Source organism: Sorex araneus, chromosome 1 (genome assembly GCF_027595985.1).
Source record: "Sorex araneus isolate mSorAra2 chromosome 1, mSorAra2.pri, whole genome shotgun sequence".
Lineage (NCBI taxonomy): Eukaryota > Metazoa > Chordata > Mammalia > Eulipotyphla > Soricidae > Sorex > Sorex araneus.
In genome coordinates this window covers 14,752,581-14,770,664 of record NC_073302.1, presented here as the reverse complement: position 1 = coordinate 14,770,664, position 18,084 = coordinate 14,752,581, and the positions used below count along the sequence as shown (strand labels likewise).

At 46.1% G+C, this 18,084-nt stretch overlaps 1 protein-coding gene across 1 annotated transcript in view; it reads right to left on the bottom strand.

The window, feature by feature from the left end:
- Window positions 1-14,879, bottom strand: part of BRINP1 (BMP/retinoic acid inducible neural specific 1) — a 224,790-nt gene extending 209,911 nt beyond the window's left edge. Inside the window, exon 1 of the mRNA XM_055145020.1 lies at window positions 14,602-14,879. The gene's annotated coding sequence lies outside the window, so the exon portion shown is untranslated. The remainder of the gene's footprint in view (window positions 1-14,601) is intronic.
- Window positions 14,880-18,084: the final 3,205 nt, after the last annotated feature.

Genomic DNA, 18,084 nt, shown 5'->3' with positions numbered 1-18,084 from the left:
ATTATCATCTCCGTCACTGGAATGCCAGCTCTGAGAAGGCAGGGACTTACTTTTGTTCACCCTTTCATTCACAGCTTCGAGAACAGTATCTGGCATAAAAGAAGGGCCCGTGAGCAATGTTTGTTTGCTTTTGAAATGAAATAATAAAAACTGCATTTCACAAAAGGCTGGACGCAATGCAGGGTCCAATAATGCCATGAGACAGTGTCTTTTTCTCTGCATCCTTGCCAAAAATTAAATGCTGCTATGAGAGAAAACCAACCTTGGAGGATCCCCTAAACCATCAAGGGATCCTGGTTGCTTGGATTTCTATAGGCTTGTTGAACACGTCTTCTATTTTTAGCTAGAAGTTCTATTTTAGCTAGAATGTTCCCAGAAAACATTCAGATTTTAGATGATCTTGTGATCCTATCTGGGCTCCTGTTTCATTAATAGAGAAGAGCTGTATCTTGACTTTTTTTTTTTTGGCTTTTTGGGTCACACCCGGCAATGCACAGTGGTTACTCCTGGCTCTGCACTCAGGAATTACTCCTGGCAGTGCTCAGGGGACCATATGGGATGCTGGGAATTGAACCCAGGTCGGCCGCATGCAAGGCGCTACCCGCTGTGCTATTGCTCCAGCCCCAAGAGCTGTATCTTGAAACCTTGGACATTGTCCTCTTCTTTCTGCTGCCCTTTCCCTTCTTTTTTAAAAAAATTATTTATTTTTTAATTAGTGAATCACCGTGAGGGTACAGTTACAGACTTACACATTTTCGTGCTTGTGTTTCCCTCATACAATGCTCGAGAACCCATCCCTCCACCAGTGCCCATTCTCCACCACCAATGAACCCAGTATCCCTCCCATCCCCCAATCTCATCCCCCCCACCCCACCCCACCTCTGTGGCAGGATATTCCCTCCTGTTCTCTTTCTCCTTTTAGGTGTTGTGGTATGCAATAAGGGTATTGAATGGCCATTGTGTTCAGTCTCTAGTCTACTTTCAGCACGCATCTCCCTTCCCGCGCGGGATCTCCAACCATGTATTACTTGGTGTTCCCTTCTCTATCTGAGCTGCCTTTTTCCCCAGCCTGTGAGGCCAGCTTCCAAGCCATGGAGCCAACCTCCTGGTATTTATTTCTACTATTTTTGGGTGTTAATCTCCTACTCTGTTATTTTATATTCCACAGATGAGTGCAATCCTTCTATGTCTGTCCCTCTCTTTCTGACTCATTTCACTTAGTATGATGCTTTCCATGTTGATCCACTTCTATACAAAGTTCATGACTTCGTCTTTTCTAACAGCTGCATAGGATTTCATTGTATAGATGTACCAGAGTTTCTTTAACCAGTCATCTGTTCTAGGGCACTCGGGTTTTTTCCAGATTCTGGCTATTGTAAATGGTGCTGCGATGAACATATAAGTGCAAATGTCATTTCGACTATACTTTTTTTTTGCTTCTCCAGGATATATTCTCAGCAGTGGTACTGCTGGGTCAAATGGGAGCTCAATTTCTAATTTTTTGAGAAGCGTCCATGTTGTTTTCCAAATGCCCTTTCCCTCTTAATCTATTCTTAATTATGTCCAATAGTCTTATACCTATATGTGTGTGTGCACATGCATGTGTGTGGAGAAAGAGATTATGGACTGGAGCAATAGCACAGTGGGTAGGGCATTTGCCTTACACATGGCCGACCTGGGTTTGATTTCTCTGTCCCTCTTGGAGAGCCTGGCAAGCTACTAAGAGTATCCCACCCGCATGGCAGAGCCTGGCATGCTACCCGTGGCGTATTTGGTATGCCAAAAACAGTAAGAACAAGTCTCACAATGAAGACATTACTGGTGCCTGCTTAAGCAAATCGATGAACAATCAGATGACAGTGCTATAGTGCTACATAAATATATGTATATATATATACACACACATACATATGGAATATATATAATATAGATAGATATTCTTACAACATCTGGCTGTTATAATTCCACCCCCACCCTGGTATTTTCTGAGCTGCATTTAAAAGCAATGCTATTATCAGAGGTGGCTTTGGTGATTCCATTCCCAAGAAAAGGAAGATCTTGGCTCTCAGCTCTGGCCCTAACAAAAAGTAGCATATTCTATGACTACTGCTCCTAGTCTCCACAGCACTTGAACTTCCACAACTTCAGGGTCCAAACAAACAAACTAAGCTACGGTTTTCCTGTCAAGAATTGTGAAGCTAAATGACTATTTTAAAAGGCTACGAAATTGGCAGCTAGGAAGCACTTAAGAGTGAAAGATATCCATGGTAGTGACAGATAAAGAAGGAAAATAAGAAAATGCAGATTGTTCAGGATATTTAACGAGCCTCCATCCAGACTGCCAACTAAACAGCCCCTGGAACATGCAAATTAGGTGCATTTCTTAGATACTTAGGCATATAAGACCAAGATTCAGAGCAGAGTGGCTGAAGATTTGCAACAGTAGACCTGACCTAAGGCAATGGCGAACACCAGCCTTGATTTGGGATGAGGCCCCCAGCTGCTACTGACTGTACAGTGCTCCAGGGTGCAGATGGCGGAAGGAGAGAGGATTCAAAATGTGCATGTGGCATTTGGTGTCTGAGGATGATTCAAAGCCTGATATTATTGCCTTTGGGGTGGGGGTTGGCACACCCAGAGGTGCTCAGGGCTCACTCCTGGCTTTGTGCTCAGGGATTATTCCTGGCTTTGTGCTCAGGGATCACTTTTGGCACTTCTCAGATGACATGAGGTGCCAGGGATCAAACCAAGCTTAAAGAAATGTGAGGAAAATGACTTCACCCCTGTACTATCTCTCCGATCCGTGCTCTATTGTTCATCTAGGGGAATTTCTTTCCACCCTCAGGTACAAAGTCCTTGTCTGGAAAATGGAGATAATTACTCCAGCTAGAGTAACTCTCAAAAGCAAGCTCTCAGAAGCGGTATCTTGTAGCCTACTTCTCCCTCTGGGAGAAACTGGCAATCCTCTGAGAGTTTCCTGCCCACACAGGACAGCCTTGTAAGTTTCCCATGGTGTACTGACATGCTAAATCCAGTAACAAGCTGGATCTCATTCCCCTGACCCTGAAAAAGCACCCAGTGCAACATCGTTGGGAGGGCCGAGTCGAGATAGACTTCTAAGATCTCAGGGAAAGGATGAAATGAGAGGTTACTGAGCCCGCCCGAGAAATCGGTGATTAACAGGATTTCATGATTTCGTGATTGTTCGTGAGAGTAACTCTCAAGGTTAGATGAAATACAATGTTGACACACACCAGCATGTTGATAAGAACAATATTAAAAATGAGCAAGATAGATTTCATCCTAATAATTGATCAAGCTGATTCACAGGCGCATGCTGAATGTCAACTTTTCTCCCATAGAGACCTGCTGAATACCGAGGGCTCACAGATGGGAAAACCAAATCAAGAGTGAAATGACATGGGGTTGGCGCGTCAGCATCTACTCAAACATATCTTGAGTTTAAAGAGAAAATGCTTTACATTAAAAACAAAAGGTGAGAAGGGCTGGGGAGAAAACATAGCAGCTAAGGCACTTGGATACAGCTGACCCTGGTTTAATCCCTGGTACCCCCTACGGGCCTCTGAACCCACCAGGGGTAATCCCTGAGTGAAGAGCCAGGAATGAGCCCAGAGTACCACTGGGTATGGCCCCAAAAAATGAGAGAGTGAGAGAGAGAGAGAGAGAGAGAGAGAGAGAGAGGGAGAGAGAGAGAGAGGGAGAGAGAAGAGAATATTAAAAAGATGGTTTAGCCTGTTGTCTATAACTTTCAACTCTGATGGACAATAACTATATCTAATAAGTCTACATCTGACTATAGTAATAAAAAGAATTTTTTAATCTGCCTTATTTATTTTGGTTTGGGGAGCATGCCCAATGATGCTTAAGGGGTTGGTCTTGGCTCTGAGCTCAGGAATCACTCCTACCAGGGTTTAAGGGACCATATGGGATGCCTGGGATCAAACCCAGATAGGCTGTGTGCAAGGCAAACGCCCTACCAACTGGACTATGCTCCAGCCCAGTTGTTCTGCATTTTGAAGTGCCCTTTTCCATTTTATCTCTCCCCTCACTGCTCATCTCACATTGTCACACTGGGAGAGAGGGGCATCGTGAAAATGAGCACACTCATTTGTAAGAATGCCTCAAGACTGCTAATGATCTCTTTCCTACAGGACATTTTCACTTGGAGAACAAACTAGGGGACATGAGCCTATATAATTGTATATAAGGGGGAAGTGGACAGGGAGTCATAATAAAAGTAATTTTAGGCATATACAAGTGGAAGCTACAGCCACCTAAAGTCTACAATGGCATTAGCTAAGAATAAACCTATTTTTTAATCATGCCCCCAATAATAATAATAATAATTATAATAATATAATAGATCATGATAATAATAGAGCACGTGTGTTGTGCACTGCAGGAAGCAGCTATCAGATAAATTCATTCAATCCCCACAATAGCTTATGAGGGGTTAGTATTGTCTTCATTTTCCCACTGGGGTAATAACGCAGAAGTGCTTGGTAATCTGGCCAAGGTCAGAGAGTTGAGCTGCCATTCCAAGCCAGCATCTAGGATCTACGCTATTTTCAGGTAGGACAGAAAGAATCCAGATCATTGATTCACCAATGACTCGCCGTGTGACCCTGGGTATGGGGCCCAAGTGCCGAGCCTCAGCTCCCTTGTCTTGAGAATGGGGTCCAACACCCATCTGCATGAACCCCTTAAAATATTCAACATGAACTCTCTACAGAGGACCCATCACAACATCAGAACTATGTGACATGCCTGGCACATCGCTTTTCAATTCCAAGAAAGATTTTATAACGGTGACATTTCAGCCATCACGAAGTGCTATGGATAAAGATTCTTCCAGAACCGCCACAAATGCCACCCTGGACTCTGCCCATGTGAATAAATTCTCACTGTCAGGAATGAGAGGATGGGCAAAACTCTGGCTGGCTGCTCTGGTCACATTTTCAGAAATCCTATGAAAGGCTTGTCTGGGCTTTGAATGATGCTGTCCTGAAGATATGATTCAGAATTTAAAAAAAATCATTTGAGCCCTGTCCACCGTCCTTGCTTTGACCGTATATTGATAGTGACATTTCTGAGGACTACTTCATCTGAGAGGCATACCTCTGACCAAAATCTTCCAGCAGTACAACCCCGTTATCAACCCCTGACTGGCAATCTATTTTTCAATATCCCCCCTACACTCCTCAACATACCCGGCACTGATTTCATTTTAAGTGCCCTGGTGCCGTGGGTAGATTTTCTTATAGTGCCAGCCCAAGCCCATGGTACGATCCAACCTCGGAACTCAGAACCCCTCCTATTCCTTGAGAACTTGTGTTTCTGCAGATAAGATGTACTTACTGAAGGGAAGTGACTGGTGCACACTTCTCAGGATGCTCCTCCAGTTTTTTTCTTGTCGGGGTGGCTGGAGTTTCTAAGAATCCTACAGTTCACCCGTGTTTTGATGTCCTTTTGCAGACTGCCAATTATTAGAATGAGGACATGAGAATCCAATGCCTGGAAGCTTAGACTCTCTGAAAAAGCCCACGTCTCAGAGACGTCTGTCCTCCATCCATCCAAGTTGTTTTTTTAATCTGTAACTCAGCTGTTCCCCATCCCCCCCCCAGGAGCTATTATTTCTCATAGAAGTTCCCACTGGCTGATTTTCAGGACCTCTGAAAGGCTGGATAAATTATATCTTAGAAACCCCTCCGGGACCGTCGTGGGTTAACCCTTACAAAGGTTTCGAGCTGTGCCGATAGACCATTTACTGAAGCCTTGCTGCGCTGACCTTTTCAGAGTACACAAAAATGACTGTATCTTGCTTTTGTTAATTGCCTTATGAATCTTCCTCCTCACCCCTGGGAACAGTCTCCAAGCTGTTCCCAAGATGGCCCCAACATGGTCTGATACAGCTCTGCCCTGCGAGAAAATCTCCCTCCGCAAACCGAGAACAGGGTTTGTCCTGAGTGATGTCATTCGCGTTCTCTCTGGGCTTTCTCTCCCTCAGTCTGCGCTCCACTCTGGAGGGCAGTTAAGTCTTGACAATTTACCACCCTTAACTTTCTCACTCGGGATCTCAGCCTGTCTCTTTCCAAAGCTGCTTGCAACCTCCAAAAAAGAAAGTTCCTTTGAGAGACAGAGAATCCCCCCTCACCCTCATATATAAAAAAAAAAAGAGAGAGAAAGAAATTAATTTCACTTTTCCTCAGCCTCATTATCTTCCTAATTGTCTTCTTTGCCCCCTCAGCAGCAAGTTCTGTCTGTGGATTTTGAGGCAGCCTTTTTAGGCTACTGCATTCCAGGAGGACAGCGGGTTTCATGTCACCCCTGAATTACTCAGATATTAAGAGCTACTATCACGGCACATCTGGCCCACTCAGCTGCCTGGTCTCGAGTCGCCGTCTGTGCTTGGAGGCAGGACTTCTTCTAAATGTTCTCATTTTAGGTTATTTTTTTTTACTTCATTTTGGTTTCTGGGCCAACACCACATGGGGCTCAGGATTTACTCCTGGCTCTGGATCATGCCTAGCAGGACTCAGGGGATTAGAGGGAGGTACTAGGTTTGGAATGCGGGTTGGTACCCATGGAAGACAAGTGCCTACCCACTGTACTTATGTCTCTAGTCCTAGATGTGCTCATTTCTAAGAAGCTTGATGACAAACAATCAGTCTGACCTCTGGGTGTCTCCGTCTGCTTGTGCAAGAATGTCATCAAGCACCATGTCCACAGAGCTGGAAAAATCGCCGGGAGGAGGCAGGACAGGGTCTTGCTTCTCACTTTCAGAAGCTCAACCCAGACAGAACCAAATGCATTCTCTTTCTTGTTCTTGTTAGGGGTGAGGGCGTGGAATGCGGTGGCTACATACAGCAGTGCTCAGGGCTTACTCCTGGCTCCGTGCTCAGGTGCCTAGCGAACATATGTAGTGCTGAGAATAGAAAAGGGGTTAGCTGCATGCAAGGCAAGTAACTTAACCTCTGTTCTAACTCTCCAATCAAACCAGTAGATTCTTAAAGGGATCCAAATAGACAGCAATTAGGAATCAGACTAGAATCAAGGGTCCCAAGTGTTTTCTTATAAAAAAAATTAAAATAAATGAAGATATAAAATTAAAAGATAGAATCTCTGTTCTCCATGACATTATACAGTCATGACCTTTCTCCTCATCATTCTTGCCTCTGTAAGGGCCTCTAATCTTCCCCGTTCCCCAAACACTGAGTGAGCTTCTGAAATGACAATTATCATTCTACTGAGCATGATAATTATTTATGGAATTGTAGCACTCCTCTATTAGACTGCCAGCACCTAGCAGGATTCATCACCACACCCAAGTCCTTTTGTTCAAGGCCTTTCCCAGACAAGATAAGTAATAAATATGTGCCAATCCAAACTGATTCTGGCTTTCATCCTTTTTACCAGACTTCATTTCAATTACCTCCTCCCCAGGTATTCACTCCTTTCCTCCTTCTCTATCCATCTCCGCTTCCCAACTTCTCCCCCTCCCAGTAGATGTGGCCACTTCCAATGGGTAGTACTGAGAGCAGGACAATACCACTGTCGTCCCATTGTTCATTGATTTGCTCGAGCAGGCACCAGTAACATCTCCATTGTGAGACTTGTTGTTACTGTTTTTAGCATATCAAATACACCATGGGGAGCTTGCCAGGCTCTACCCTGCAGGTGGGATACTCTCGATAGCTTGCCAGGCTCTCCAAGAGGGATGGAGGAATCGAACCTGGGTCGGCCGTGTGCAAGGCAAACGCCCTATCCATTGTGCTATCGCTCCAGTCCGAGAGAGAGAACAGGAGTAGCAAGTAAAATTAGAAGAATCATTGCAATCACCTATTAAAAATGGACAGGATGAAATCCCATCAAAAGTCTTTAATGATGAGCATCTGTCAATCTCCAAAGGCTCCTCAGCTCAGTCCTCAGGCTACCTGCATTCCAAGCAGGAAGATTTCCAAAGATATGTTTAGATTCTCATCATTCTTCTTCATCGAGGCCTCTGTGGTCTGGCCCCCCCACTTCCTTTTCTCAATTTCATCACATTTTCCAGATTTCAGGCCTCAGTCCTGCTCCCTCTTAGATTCCCTAACCTTTCCCCTGCTTTGTGTCTGTCTGGTTCTTCTTTCTGCTGTTAACACCTCTCCTCCATCTCGTTACCGGCACGGTTCCTGCACGTATGTCTCTCATCACACACATGTCATGTGTATTGCGTTACACATGTTCTATTACAGCATCACCTGTGTGTAAATCTCTCTCCTCACATACATGTTCCTGCATGTGAGACTCTGTCCTATGTCACCCCTCAGAGAAGTCTTTTCCTGACTGCCTTATCTAAAGTTACAGCAACCATATTACTGTCCAGCCTAGGTATTTAATTTTAGGTCAGTACTACTATATCACTGTCACTGTAGCACTGTCATCCCATTGCTCATCGATTTGCTTGAGCGGCACCAGTGGCATCTCCATTGTGAGACTAGTTGTTGCTGTTTTGGCATATCGAATGTGCCATGGGTAGCTTGCCAGACTCTGCCATGTGGGTGAGATACTCTCAGTAGCTTGCCGGGCTCTCTGAGAGGGACAGAGGAATTGAACCCAGGTCAATGGCCTGTAAGGCAAACGCCCTACCCTCCATGCTATCACTCCAGCCCACTTCTATAGCACTGTCACTGTATCACTGTCATCCCACTGCTCATCAATTTGCTCGAGCAGGGACCAGTAACGTCTCCATTGTGAGACTTGTTGTTACTGTTTTTGGCATATTGAATAAGCCATGAGTAGCTTGCCAGGCTCTGCCATGCATGGCAGAGCCCACTACTATATATAATTTTTAAATTATTTATCATTTTTATTATTGATTCAGCTCTTATCCATCATCTCCCATTAGATTACGAGTTCCATGGAAAACAATACCATCTTCATGCTGAACTTTAAATGTCTAGATCTACGACAGTCAATATAATGGTCGCAAGCCACAAATAGTGATATAAATTCAAATAAAACATTTTTTTTAATTCTAAAATCTGTGGCTGGAGTGATAGTACAGCAGGCACGGTGTTTGCCTTGCATGCAGCCGACCTGGGTTCGATTCCCAGCATCCCATATGGTCCCCTGAGCACCACCAGGAGTAATTCCTGAGTGCAAAGCCAGGAGTATCCCCTGTGCATCGCTGGGTGTGACCCCCCCAAAAATACTAAAATCCAAATTCGTCACTCACACAAATCACATTCAATTATTCAAGAGACATGTGGGACCAGAGAGCACTCTAATTGATCACCCCAGAGAATATAATATACCCATCATCACAGGAAGTTCCAGTTGAGGGCACTGAGAACAATGCTTGCAAACTAGCAGGCACCCAATCAATGTGTCGAATGAATAAATAAATGAATGAATGACACGTATATAACTCAGCTTCATGTTGAACTTTTGTTCTATGACATTTAAATTCTGTAAGTGAGATAAACTGAATGCTGCTGCCCTTAGGGAGACATGAGATGTGGGGAAGGGACCAAAAAAGTTCAGGGAGCTAGAACTGTGAAACTAGGCCATTCTCATCTGAAAATATCACCCTGCAGTGATATTATTATGCTGTATAACATGTGAAGAATTGACCATTGAAAGAGAATTACACCTCCATTGTATAATTTCAGAGACCTATAGTTAGAAGAGTAATTTAGGGTCAAGATAAGAAAAATAGCTCTCCATGTAGACTGGTTTATGTGGTTTATAAGTCTGCTGTTGCAAAACTAAACATGAGATCGAATAGCCATTTTGTGTGGCTATCACCAAAATTCTTGATCCTCAAATAAGGAAGTGAACTTGTTTACTGAGAAGCTTTAGAATACAGGTACTTTTTAATCAAATCTCCTTAATGACATCAGTTATAAGGACTAAATAATGTGTCATCAATCCAAATCTACTGAATTCTTTCTGCTACCTACAACTCTTGCTAATAACTGGTGTCCACTGAAAAGAGCAGAGATGCTGAAACATGGAGGATTTCAGTTGAAATTCCAGCTCTATTGTTATATCACCTTGGGCAAAGGGTCTAATAAGCAAGAATTCCACTTTCTTCTTTTGTAAATTAGAATAAATCTTCCTTCTTGGATGAGAAGGTAGTTTAAAAGAGAAAAGAAAAGAAAAGAAGAGAAAAGAAAAGAAAAAAGAAAGGAAAAGATCCCAAAATGTAGTAGAGGATTGTTGACTTCAAGTAGGACATACTTTTACTTGCCTTTATCATTAGCGTCCCTATATTGTTGGGATAGGTAGCATGCTTTTGAAGGCACAGTTGAACGCACTGCTTTGAATAAACATGAAGGGATTGTAAGAGACACAGAGAAGACAGAGAGAGAAAGAGTCACGGAGAAAATTATGGTGACCATCACAAGTAACATTCCTCCACAGAGAAACTCTGTTTGTCAATTGTGGGTAACCCACACTTTCACAGTACATAAGAAGGTGAGTTACACATATACCCAAGACACTAGAAGAGAGAGAGCAAACAGAGGCACACACTAAAACAGTTTCAGACAAATTTTATAAAATAAGGGAGGAAATAGAGGTATAAATACAAAAGAATATTTGGAAAATCTCTTGAACATATATTTGAGCTAAACATTTAAATACAGATAGGATGTTTGGGGGTTTAAATGAGTCTGGAATTGAGTTACCGAGGCAGGGGAAAAAAAGGTAAAGGCCTTCCTTGAAAAGGTATTGGACTACAGAAGATTTAAGTCATTTGAAGAATGACATTTGAAAAATCTGTCCTCTTCACATGACCGTCCCCTCTACACCTCCCCCCACCCCCAGTGTGTTGTATAATACGATTACTATGAGCTTACTGGCCAATTTGCTCATCTTTGGATCTTCCCAAGGCTGATGCAAGCCAAGGAGTAGGATGTGTCTACCATTAGTGGCCTACTCAGATTACAGGAACAGGTGATTTCATGCAAGAAATCAGGACTGGATAAGGCAGAGGTTGCAAATGAGAAAAGGCCCCCTTCTCACAAACGAAGGCCCCTTAGGCAAAGATTTTTGCAGAAAAATGGAGGACTTTGTAGTCAAGAGCCTAAAGGCAGTGTTTTATTTGGACTGACCAGTGGAGATTGTTTTTAAGGTCCCCACCAGCATCTTTTCTAATATATTCATTTCAGCCTGCACTGGGCCTTCTAAACTCAACAGGGGGCCCAACAGCTGATTTGGAATCTCAGAACTGCTTCTCCTTGGTTGAAATGGAGTCACAGCTCCCCCTTCTGGGAGCTAGTATGCCTTCCAGGCCAAAAAAAAAAAAAAAACCTACGTGGAAAAAACGCTCTACTGCAGATGGGCCTGAAATCCTCACGTTCTTTTCCTAGGTGTTTGGCAGGGCCCCAAAACAAACACCTAGAAGTAAGGGAGCACACTTTTTTTGTGTGGCTCTGATTCTGGCTTCTCAAAGGCTTATCTTTCATGGGGCTTCTGTTTCCCCTTTTCTTTGGCTAAGAAGCCCAACTCTACTGTGACTTATGCCTTGAAAAAGGGGAACGCAATTAAGTGCAGAGATTACAACTCCTTATTAGTGAAAGTAGCCAGTAAGAGCGGTTCCCAGATTCACAGATTATACATGTGTAAGACTGCCATATCTATGTGTGATTGTGAATGTTCTTGGCTCTGCAGTATATCTTTCTGTACGGGAGCAAGGATGTCATTAATATCAAAAAAATTAACTTGCCTGAAATATTTGCATTGGTAGCTATGTGTACACTTTGCTTTCTGGAAAGCAAAGCGTTCCTTAATAGAGGTCAGGTACAGTCAAGATGCTCTGTTGGATTCTATCAATTGTTGGCAATATTGAGTTCCTGCTTATATGTAATTCTCTGAAAGTATTAGAAAAAGATTGTTCGTGTTCTCTCTCCCTCTCTCTCTCTCTCTCTCTGTCTCTCTCTCTCTTATGTGGGTATATCTGGGAGACTGATTGAGTCTTGTCATGTTTCCAGATGAAGTAGCTATGAAATCTATCTCTGAAATGAGAAGTTTGATGAGAAGACAAGCAATTGTCTTGGAACGAAATCAGGGTAGGTGTAGACAGCAATAGCTCATCCCTGAGCACTATGGCAGGGTGGAAAGAACATTGGTAGGTGTCTGACATCACGTATTCTAGCCCAGAGCATCCCACCACCCCCTGCAAGAAAGCGGGTCCATTCTCATCCCCTCTCCAGGTCACAGACTACTCCTGCTGTCTGCCACAGTTTTGACAGTCTGAATGGATAAGCAAGTCGTGTGAGAGCAGTTCCTAAGAGAGGGGTCTCCTCTTTGGCCATCATACCCCTACCCAAAACGAGTCAGGGAGCTTTGTTCTAAGGGTCTCCCCACAGGAGGTTCCTTGTGTTCGGGTCAGAGGAAGGCTTCAGCCTCACATATCTGCCTCTGGCCATTGAATAATATTTCTGTGCGTGCCTGCAGGTAGTAGGGGCACCCAACTGCCAAGACAGGTTCCTGCAAACACCCGTTTGCTTTCATCTCTTCCCAGAAGGTAAATAGATGCATAGGTAAAAATTTCTCCAAGACAAGTATAAATTCTCCTCCTCCCCATCCCCCCACCCAAGGCCTTTTCAGTGGCCCCTTCCAGCCCAGGTAGACAGGCAGTGTCTCAGCATCACAGCTTTCAGCTTCCGCTAGCCTCACTGCCTAAGCAGAACCAGAACGGCTGCCTCTTACCTTCCGAAAGTAACAGCTGCCGAGTCTGGAAGCCATGCTAAACAGCAGTAAAACTCAGCATTTTTTGCTGAGTAGGGCAAGCCTTGTAAGAGGCAGCCGGGAATCAAATCAATGGCTGGCCCTAGAGTCCAAACCCAGCTGGACCAAGCCAGGCAGGCCAAGGACTTACCTGAAGAGAATCCTAGGAGATGGAGGAGCATGAGAACGGGGACTTAACCACAACTGTCTTTCTCACTGAGATCCTTCCCACTGCCCCCATGCCCTTGGCAATATGTTGGAACTGAGCAAGAGATGCGAGGTGCAAATCCACAGCAGTTAAAGTCAATTACTGCCATATTTTGCCATGATTCACCGCCCCCGGCACACACACACACACACACACACACACACACACACACACACTTCATGCCCAAACCCGAGGTCTGCTTTTTAATAACACACGCACATATACCCCCTGGGTGCCTTCTTTTCTCCCGGAGCCCTCCCAACTCCAGAGAAGGTAAGAGGAGGTACAGTTTAGGAAGAGATTCTCTGGGGGCGTCCAAGCCAGTCTGAAATGGGGAAGGGAAGGACCGTATCTCAGGGAAGTGGCCTATCCATCTCCTTCCTTCCAATCCGGAGCAGCCCCCAAATGGAATTTCTTATGGGATCCTGTGTAACTGGTGGATAAGCAAGACCCTAAGGACTCTCTTGGCTTTCTCTGGAGGGAGATCCACACAAACTTGCCGGGATCCTCCCTAAAAGCACCCAAACCAAAAGGGGCTATGAGGAAGCCTGGGATTAGGAGCCGAGAGGCTGGCTGAGACTCCATCCCAGACTCCTGGAACCCCAGACAGGGAGCCCAAGGCTGACTTGCCTCTCACCCAGTCACCCCACTACCCCAGCGACTCCAAATTCCCATCAGAATCCTGGAGTCTGCCCAGTGTGGAATTTAAAGTGACAGCGTCGCTTTGCCTCTGGGTTTGGCCATTTCTCTCTCTCTCTCGCTCTCTCTCTCTCTCTCTCTCTCTCTCTCTCTCTCTCTCTCTCTCTCTCTCTCTCTCTCTCTCTCTCTCTCTCTCTCTCGCATGAAACTGTGCGTCTAAGTGTAGCAGGTCTCCATCATTTTCGGAGGCATTTTTTTTTCCCTTCGGAGGCACCAGTACCGGGTGAAATAAGGTGCCATCCTTAGCCCATCTCCCACAAACACCAAAGCCTCCAGCCTCCAAAGGAGTCCACAGCGGGTTTGCCGCTGGCTACGTGATCCTATAGGAAGGATCCCATTCCATGGAAGCGGGAAAGACCTCCGTTAAAATAAAAGAGAGAGAGAGAGAGAGAGAGAGAGAGAGAGATACACACACACACAAGCGCGCACACACGTACAAACAGGCACACACATCGCACCTTAAGTAGGTTATAGGACCCCTCGTCCCCTTCCTCCCCGACCCACACGCGCGCGCACACACACACACCACAAACACACACACACACACACACACACACACACAGCGAACGCCAACGACGCCGCACACGCAAACACACACCAGCACCACATCAAGTTCCCAACATGGTACACACGTCGGGAGCGCGCGAGGAGCTCCCCGGGCTCACTTCCTAAAATCCCGCATGGAAGCCGGGGCGCCCAGGATACGGGGGAGCACCCCCCCAACACACACACACCATCCCCATCCCCAACACGCACCTACACCACCACCACCCCCATCACCCTCCACCCCGCATCCCCCCAGAACCCGGGAGGACTTGAGGCAGCGGGGCGGGGAGGGGGTGCCGGAGGGGGGGTGGGGGCAGGGCGCGCGGGCGTGGGGGGCGCCCCGACTGCGGCCCGGGCCGCCTCCAAGGGCAGCGGGGGGCCGCGGGGCGCTGCGCCCGGAGCCGCCTTACCTGGAGTCAATGTCCGTCTTGCGCGGAGAGCTGCGGGCGGACGCTTTTTATTCGGCTCGGGGGGAACTTGGAAGAGCCCTGCGTGCTGCTCGCATCCCGGGGACGGCGCGGGCACTGCAGGCGTGGGGGTACCTGGCTCCTAGCAGCCTGGCTCATACTCAGCCGTCAAGTCCCCTCCGCGGCTCCTCCGGACAGGCATGAATCCCGGCTCCCGAAGGCGCTTCCCGACTCCCCGCTCGATCGCTCGCTCGCTCCCGGGCCAGCTCGCTTGCCTCCTCCTCCTCCTCCTTCTTCTCCTCCACCTCCTCGTCCTCCTCGTCCTCCTCCTCCGCCTCCCCCCCGCGCCGGATCAGTTCGCAGCCGTGGGCACCGGGAGCGCGGCGGCTGGCGAATGGAGAGGCAAGTCCGAGAGCGCCGCGGTCTCCGGGCGGGGAGCCGCGGGGGCGGGGCCACAGCGGCGGGGGCGGGGCTTGCGCAGCGATCGGCGACGCGGAGTGGAGGAGCGGCTGCCGCGGGGCGGGGCCGGGGCGGGGCCGGCGGGGAGCCGCTTTAGGCGGCGGCGGGGGAGACGCGGGGCGAGAGCGCGGCCGGGAGGTCCCCCGGCAGCCGCGGGAGGGAGGAGCGGGCGGCCCGGGTGGGCTGAGGCTGAGCCGTCTGGGAGTTTGCAGGAGCGTTCCCCCCCCTACCCTCCGAAACGGCTTGACGGGGTCTCCGCTCAGGCTCCCCGCGTCCCCCCCGCCCCAGCTCCCTCCCAAGGCACGAGTGCTGCTGCTGAACCCGCCTCGCTCCGAGCGGTGTGTGGCGCTCCGCGGCGTGGAGTGTTTTTCTGGGGATGCGGGTGCTCTCGGCGCTCTGAACCCAGCCCGTGCGTGCGGGATGGATGGCTTGTGTCTTCTGTTTATTTTATTTTTTATTTTTTTCCCCTTAGTCCCAGGTCATTGGTGCCCCGTGTGGGTCCGTCTGTGTGTTTCTGAGCGTTGAAGACCGTTGTTGGTTTCTCTGTGCGTGGAGGCAGGAGCCCACGTAACCAGAATTAAATGTGTGTTTGTTTGGGATTTTTTTTTTATTCCCGATGTGGGCAGGATGTAGGAGTGAAAGCTGGAGGGACATAAAGTTCTTTTCGTGTTCCCAGAGACCGAGAAGGGGCGAGAGCACGCGGCTTAACGCATTGATGAACCCAAGCCTCCGAATTCGTCCTGAGATGCGAGACTCCTGGTCTCTTCCTCAAGCAGAAGAAAAATAGGCCTGTACAAGAGTGAATTTTCACACACGTTCTCCTGTTTTCTTGCCTTCTATTCTCTTCCTCCGTTTCTTACTTCCCCTTTACTTTTTCCATATTTCCTTCTGTCTTTTCTTCTTTCTTGCACGGCAGCAATGTTGCACCCAGCATCCTAGGCAAGGGTAGGAAGTTTGGAGGAAGCTGCAGATGGAAGGGCAAAAGGAATGAGGAGATAATGACAAAGTTAAAGGAAGTCTGATAAAAGTGCAGTTGAGGCAGATCTCATAGTGATGTTATGTTGCTCACGTTTCTCACCTCTTAAGCTTCATCTCCCCCTTATATATAGCATAACAACACAGCCAAGAAATCTGATGTAAGATTTTAAAGAGTGTGTGTATTTTTTGAAAAAATACTTAGAATACTCCCTGGCACCCAGTGCTCAAAACATGTTATCTTTAATTATTATTGTCATTGTATTAAGTGTCTATAGTATCCAGAGTCACAAGGGGAAAAAAATATAACTAGAGGACACGGGAAGATCGAGGAGTCGGTGAACAAAAACAAAATAGAAAAAAAAAATGGTTGAATGGGGAATCAGGAACATGAAAAATATTAAATATAAAAAGAGGGATAAAGGTGAGAAAAGAGAGAGAACTGGCCAGAATAAAGCTGAGTCGCAGAAGCACAAAACTGAGACGAAGAGGAAAGGGAGAGGTCGCTGATTCAAAGCTCCCCTACCCTGCTCTTTTCCTAACTACGATTGTTGGTCAGCACCGTGGACAGCTCTCCCGCCACTGACCAACTTTTTGTCTGTGGTGGAATCTTCATTCAGCTTCCGGCCTAGGTTCAGACACTGGGCAATGGTTCCTGAGACTTTAATTCTGATCATAAAAGAATAAGATCAGCAGACATAAATGTGTACACACACATTTACTTATGAAGCCCTAAGTTTTCCATTTTTTCTTCTTTCCTCTATTCTTTTCCCCTTCCCTTCCTGTTTCTGCCTATCCCATTCCTCACTTTACATGTTACCCCATGTCTCTAGGTTTCCACTATTTCCCAAGCTCAGTAGCCTCCATGAGTGATACGAGGCAGCAGAGGATGCAGTTCTGAAATCAGTCTGAAGCAACTTGGTTAGACAACCTTAGTTCCTCTGAAGTCTTCTCTCTTCATCCATCTCCCAAGATGCACTGTGGTCCAGGTGCCTTAGAGAACTGATACTTATATGAAACATACTCCTATCTTCCTTTCTTCTGCTTCATACAATCAACACTTCTTTCAGAAAACAGTCTTTCTCAGTTTCAACTACCACTAGAAAGAAGAGAGAATTTCTGTTTTTTTTTTCCCTTCCATGAGTCCAACAATTTATTTGGGAGTATGTTATCATTCTTAATTCTTTAAATCATGTGAAATATGATATAGGCAAAACTACCTCATATTTGTCATATAAGAGATTAGAGAAGTGTGCCAAGGTAGAGTTAACAGGCGATGGACGGATTCAGAAGTTAAAGACCAAGAATCTAAGTCTAAAATCCTTTTTACAGGCCCAAAAACACTAGGCAGGCCTTGAGGTGATTGGAAGAACTTAGGATTTAATGGGGCTTCCACATACAACCTTAAATATCAGCCTAAATGGCTGAGACCATTGAATCCTCTCTGTGCCAATGGAGTATTTATAAGCTTTTATCCCTGGAGGAAGAGACAAAGACTTTGCATAGACCGATTTAAGGCTCACCAGAGCCTTATGGCTTCTGACTTTTGAATAATACTCCAACCTTTCCAGGTCTTAGTTCATTTGCATTTGGCTCTGTGTCGATTCCCTGTTTCTATGAAGAGAGGCTAAGAGGGCTGCTTTAAAAAGTCCCCAAAGACTCCTTGGTCATCAGAAAAGTTCTCAGTGCAAAGCATTCCTAATGACTTATGGAGAAAGCAATCAGAACCATATGGATAACATTTCTGCAGAAATACACATGGGTGGGAAAAGGTTTAGAGGCCAAAAATATATTTTCTTTTTTTTCTTTGCCAAAGAAAGAACATTTAAGGCAGCTTGAGATATGTGAGAAATGTCTTGTTCTTTCTTTGGGGTGGGTGTTGGTGAGCAGCTGTTTGCTATTTCCACTGAATTTACTAAAGGCGTACATGGAAAGGATATACCCCCAAATCAGGGTAGATTTAAGAAAAGGACTTCCGTCTATTGATTCTTTGAAATGCTAGAACAAAAACTTTTTCCTACGACAGTTAATGAGAAAATGAAATGATTCCTT